We start from the raw sequence: 6,491 nt of genomic DNA, 5'->3' as shown, positions 1-6,491 counted from the left end.
AGAGGGTGTTCAGCACGGCTGTGGATGTTGTGACACCCCACCGCGCCTGCTTGGATCCTGGTTTGGGGGAGCAGCTGGTGTTCCTCAAGGTGAACCTCCCGCTGCCGGGGTCCCCAAGTGCCAGGTGCAGATGGAGCGAATGCCGCCCTCCTCGCTCCGTCTGGATCGCAAGTTTTGTCTGTCAGCAACCTAAGGTGCACTTTCCCCCAAACCCCTGCACCTATCACCATGAAAGCTGGCAGGCCTTGAGGGCTCCTCAGGGACTAGCAAGCCTGCAGTTTTGAGCTCCCTGTGGCTTTCCACACAGAAGTCACAGGAGGTTCTCTCAAGAATTTGGGGTCCTGTTCCTCCAAACCCCCTGCACCTATCTTGTTGAAAGTTGGCAGGCTTTGTGGGCTCCTCAGGAGCTACCATTCCTGCAAGTTTCATCAAGATCAGACACTCCCTCACTTACAACCCCCCTTGCTCCCCTTCAGGCAGGCTGGCCAGTGTGGCCACCTGCCTTTTCATCCTGCTTCATAATGTGGGAGCACCAAGGTACGGTTTGCTTAGGGCACCAATTACCCTTGGACCGGCCCTGCTTGTGCTCCCTTTTTCTCCTCCCCACAGTCTCCAACAATTATTTCCATTGATGCCACGGCCCTGTGTTCCTTCATCTCTTTCCAATAATTCATCCCTCCTTTTCCCTAGAACTCTGCATAACACAAATCTCATTATCTTCTACTCACCTCTGCTTTTAATTTTTAAAATTATTCAGAAATGTATTCTTAACTATTAACTCATGGAACTTGCACAATATTTCTACCAGATTTCTAAGCAAGCAGCTTTTTGCCTTCTCCCCTATAGAACACTGACTTGATAGGACAACTTTTCATTACTAAAACTTCCCAGACTTTTTGAAACCAGTAATTTTTATAGACAGATCTAGGATTTTGAAGAGGGGGGGTGTGGGTGGTGTGATGCATCATCGTATATAACGCAACAAAAAATAAACTTCAAGTTTTACTCATGTTAGAGGCCTTCAAGTTTAACTGATGTTAAGGGTATATTAATCAGTTCAAGATTGAAGCAGAAAGACAAAAATAATCAACAGATGTTGTTTCTTTAGATCTGTTGTCATTAGAATTAAATGCATACCTCTTTTAAATTCATAAAACAAAATCCAGCCTTCTTGGACATTTTGACAGTGCTTCACTGAAAGCATTTCCACACCTGAGCTGAAAAAAAATCCAGCTGTAGGTATACAGGATGTCTATACATGAGCAACTGTGATGTGCCGAAATTCCAGCGTGTTGGAGCAGACTCAATTAATTAAATGAGCTTTTGTTCAAGTGCCCCCACCACCATTTTTAAGCGCAGGGATGCTGACACAGAAGATGTGACGGCACTTTAATTATAAAGGCTCTTGGAGCTGCTCCAATTAAAGCCCTCCCCCCGGAGCACATGTAAAAGTGCCCTTAGATTATAAGGGAACATTTCACTAGGAGGTTAATATGACAAAAAAGAGCAGAGAAGAACAAAAACTGTATGAAGGAGCAGTTTGCAGGCAAGAAGCAAACTATGAGCCAAACAAACTTGCACCAAGATGGGGACACTGCAGTGCTGGGGCCAGAGCCGTTCCTGGTGCTTAGAACAGGGCCTGAAGGTTTTGTTTGTTGATTTATATGTTGTGCAAAGACTGTGTTTTTCTTAGGAGGGATGGCTGAGGAGCAACTTGGGAAGTAAAGCTAGCCAGCAGGAGCCAACAGGCTAAACCACCTTCTTACAATGACATTCCATTTTTGTGAATAATAGTAATTGCATGCATGTAGTCTTTTCTAAAATATGTGACTTATAATGTCATGACATTCTGATTAAAATAATTAGCCCAGTATAATATCAATAAAACTCACACTAAACAGTTTAAGAACTGGAGAGATTTTAAAAGAGAACCAATGGTTTAAGCTGAAGCCAGACAAGTTCAAATAGGAAACAAGAAACAAGTTTTCAAGACTGAACGTAATTAATCAATAGAATCTGCTATTAAGGGGAGATGAAGATTCTTCATCCCTTGATCTCTTCATACCAGGACTGGAGGACCTTCTGGAAGATGCACTTAAGTTCAATGACTTGTTTGGCTAATCACAAATGTAATGGGGTGAAATTTAAGAGCTTGTGATATACAAAATATCAGACTAGATAATCCAAGCAGCATAACTAGATGGCTGGGAGGAACAGAGGCAAGTGGGAAAGCAGCCCTGGGTGCTCCCTTTGTGAGCAAGTGGTGCAAAAATACTGCAACCATAGAGCTGCCTGGCTACACTTCTGGATAATCTAATATTCCCTACTCACCTTAAGCCAGTGATTCTCAACTGGGGTGACAAGATACCCTGGATGTCTTGAGATCCTTTAAAGGGTGTCATGGGATACCATACAATGTTAGCACTCTTAAATGAGAAAGCATGTGTAGCGGGCATGCCAGCCACAGCGTGGCTTGCATGCAGCTTGCTGGCTCAAGCAGGATGCCGAGCCACTGGTGCAATTTCTTCCACCAATCTGAACAGGGTGCTCCCCTCTTCTCCTGATTGGTGTGTTTATGATCCAGGGACAGAGTTCCTGGGATGGAGGAGGGATCCCACTGAGGTTTTTGCTGCTTCTCACTCTGATTGGCCCTAACTTGATCCAAGGCGGAGCCCCAGGTCTATAAAAGAACAGCATGTTTGGCTGGGAGACAGACCAGCAAGGGATCAAAAGAGTGGAGCTGAGAAGAGCTGGGGAGAACTGCCCCAGCAGGCGATAGCCCTAGGCTCCTGAAGATGCTGCTGGAGGAGTCACCACCAGAGCCTTGGCCCTGGGAGCAGGGAGAGCTGCTCAGGCCCCACACACTGTGCATACCCCAGTGCATGAAGCCTTGGCCTTGGGAGCAGGGAGATCCTGTCTGGGCCCCACATGGTGTACACCCCGGTGCACGAAGCCTTGGCCCTGGGAGTGGCAAGAGACTGCTTGGGCCTCATCAAGGGGCACCTGCCCTAATGCGCTCTTCGAGCATTGCCAGTCCCTTTACTCCTACAGGGATACTGGGCCTGGGCCCAGAAAAGGTGGACTAAGCCCCACCCCTCGCCTCAACAAAACGTGGTGCCCAGGGCTGTACCCCAACCTAGGAAGAAGGAATCCCTGTGGCATGCCAGAGCAGCAGCCGGGTCCACACCTGGGAGGGGGGAACAAGCCTACTGCGTCCCTGCTCAGGACAACCATGAGTTCATGGAATAGGGGCTTCACAGGGGAGGGGCTGGAGAAAAGGGACCCCCTCCTTTTAGAGAACTGGGTGAGAGTGTGCCTTACAAAATGGGGAGCTGCACCTAACATTTGTAAATGGGTTGTATTGTGTGAGTTATATTTTAGTTGGCAAATAGTTTTAAGGTTGTTATTTTCTATTGGAATCTATTTTTCTTGTTGCTGAATTTGTTGAGTATTATATTGCAAATCTGGTACTTACCTGCTGGAGGCCCACACAGGATCAACCTGTGGGCCTAGTGGCTTACCTTAAGGATCTCAGGGTCCTGGATAAGGAGCTGTTCTCAAAGCGTACCCCATGCAACCCCATTTCCAAATATATAGTTATACGTATGTGTATGTATAAGTATATAGTGTTTTATTTATATAATTTTAGATAAATTCTGTATATAGTTAAGACCCTTTTGTGTGGTGTGGCTCTATAAAGAACAGAGGGATCTGCACCCAAGTCACAGCATCTCTCTCACAGCACTGTTGTCTGCCCAGCTATTCCATCCAGTTGAGGATGGGGCACACCCTTGAGTGTATCCAGGTTACACATGATCCACAAGATAAACCCAGAGGTTTAAAACAGGAATCCTGTAATATAAGGCTAGGCCAAAGCCCAGTTCTAAAATCAAGAGATCAGGGCAAGGCAGTCACGGAACAAGCTTTACCTACAACAAGCCCAGACAAGTGCCCTGGTTTGAACTGGGCTGAGTGAAGCAAAAGGGCAGCCAAACCCCTGAAGCCACAGACAGCAAGCTTCACCTGCTCCAGCCTTTAAAAGCCAGGCCTAGCATCCAGGCTCCTTGTCCAGCACAGGTGCAAATTCTTGCTGAATTTCCTTGCTGATCTTCTGATTTTGACTCTGGGCACTATTTCTTCTGACTCTGGGAAGACCCTTGGTATTCCTTGATTCTGGTCCCCTGCTCATGATTCTGGTTTGACGCTTGTCTCTGGCTTTTGGCTTCTGGTGCTAATTAACACTCAGCTTAACTCGTCTCTGGCTTCAGCTTCTGATCCCTGCTTGTCCTGACTTCAGCTATAGCTTCTGAATCCAGCCTTCCAACACCAGACCCCTCGGCTCCAGCTCCCTGGAGAACCAACCTGGACTACAAATGTGATTTGGATAGCTAACTCCTAGGCAAGACCACCCACACTCCAATGCATAATAAATCTATAGTGTTAAATACATTCTGACCTGTTGTGATCTTTCAGAGTTGTTTGCAAAAGAAGAATTTCTGAATTATTTTTCCTTAGTTTTTTCTCTTTTTTTTGACTAAGAGAGAGCATTTTCTGAGGGTACCTTGAATCTAACATAGGGTGCTTTGAGTCTAAAGAGTTTGAGAACCATTGTGTACCAGAGACTTCCTGTTATTTTAAGAGAGAAGCAGCCTAGACACAGTACTACAGGCAGTGTGCAGCAGCTGCAGGGCACCATAGTAACTGCACAATCAGATTAATTAGCACTTATCTGCAGGCAGCCCAGGGTAGCCTACTGACTGGAAGGGGGCAGAGCCCTGGAAGGCATATAAGCCAAGGGCCTGAGCTAGCAAGGCAGTCTAGCCCTGTAAACTGTAGCGCTCTTGGCCAGAAGAGCTATCACAGCAGGGGTGGGAAATGTTTTTGGCTGGAAGGCCACTTAATGAATTTTGGTGAGGTGTCAAGGTTTCACAAAGGTAGCCCTTCCCCTTGACAGATGCCTGTTCCCCAGTTGCTATCTTGGGACCAGAAGTCCCGCCTCCTAACCCCTGATCTTTGCAACCAGAAGTCTCTCCTCTAGCCCAGGGAGTACTCCTTTGGGTGGGGAGAGGGTTGTATATTGTGGGGAGGGTTGGGGGTGTATGTGTGTGGGGGATGTGGGTATGATGCAGGTGGAGGGTGGGTGTATGTGTGCATGCATGTGTGGCAGGGGTGGCATGAGACTCTTCCCGGTGGGGGTGCTAGGCCAGAGCCAGGATGACCCAGGCCAGGAGGCTCCACCCCTCCCAGCACCACCACTGCTGCCTGCCCACCCTCCATAGCTGAATGCACCCCACTCCCACCCATTTCAAGCCCAGCCCTGGCCCAGCCCCCACACCAAAAAGAGACTTGTGCCACCCGTGCCAGGAGCACCATGCCTTTGTGGGCTCACCTGCATGGGGCTGGTAGTGGCAGCAATGCTGGCAGGGTGGCTATGGGGGGTGCTAAGGCAAGCCTTGGGGTGCCTATAGCCCCCCAAGTGTCCCCTAGCATCACCCTTAGTTTGGGGGATATGTAGGGATGTGTATGGTGGGTGTAGGGTGTGTGAGTGGGTGAATGGGACAGTTTTGGGTGTGTGTATGGTGGGGTTGGGGTATGTGAGGAGATGTGGGTGTAGGTATGGGTTGTGTGGTTGGGGTCTGGGTGTGTGGGGTGGGCTGAGTGTGTGCATGTGAGGGGTTTCTTACCCCCTGCCTGCTCTTTGTGATATGGCTGAGAAGCCCCTGGGGGTGGGGGGCAGGAAGCCAAGCCTGGCATCCTTGGTCTGTCCCACACCTGCTCACCAAGGCTGCAGCCCACCCCAAGCTTACTCATGCTGCTGCTGCTCCTCCCTTGATGCATGTCTGTCCCATGCCTGCCTGGCAAGGCTGCACCAATGCTGGCTCGTGCTGTTGCTCCCACCCCACCTGCTTATCCCCATGGCTGTCCAGTGGGGCATTGTGAGCAGCTGAGCTCCTTCACACTTCCCTGCCCAGACATGCACTAGTAGGATGAAAACAGATTGCAGGCAGAGCCCACCCCCTGCCCTGCACTTCTCAATGCTGCATCTTCTCCTCCCTACCTGCTGCCTGGAGTGCTGCAGCAAGGACAGGAGGAGTTGCTGGTGGCCATAGGAGCCCAGTAGTTCCCTGAGTGGTTACAGCAGCAGCCCTCAAAATAACTGTTACTTAGCTCAGTGGGCCAATTACTTCACCTTCTAGGTAGCTGCTTCAAATCCATCTGGGCTTACCATATTTCTAGGTCCAAAAAAGAGGACACCTGTCATTGGGCGACAGGGGGAATACGATGGTGGGGGGGGGCAGTGATATGCCAGTGCTCTGCCCCTGCCCATTCTGTTGACTCTCACTGACAAGCCATATCCCACCCCCAGCCCCGCTGCTGCCCCTCACTCCAGACCCACTGACCCCAGCCCCGCCAGTGCCCCTCACTCCCAAACAGCAGTACCCTGCCTCACCCCTTGCTGGTGCTCCTCACTCCTGACCCACAGTGCCCGG

This window comes from Crocodylus porosus, unplaced genomic scaffold (assembly GCF_001723895.1).
Source record: "Crocodylus porosus isolate Cpor-Errol unplaced genomic scaffold, CroPor_comp1, whole genome shotgun sequence".
NCBI classification, from domain to species: Eukaryota; Metazoa; Chordata; order Crocodylia; family Crocodylidae; genus Crocodylus; species Crocodylus porosus.
The sequence above is the reverse complement of the archived record's forward strand: the minus strand, read 5'-3'. Positions refer to the sequence as shown.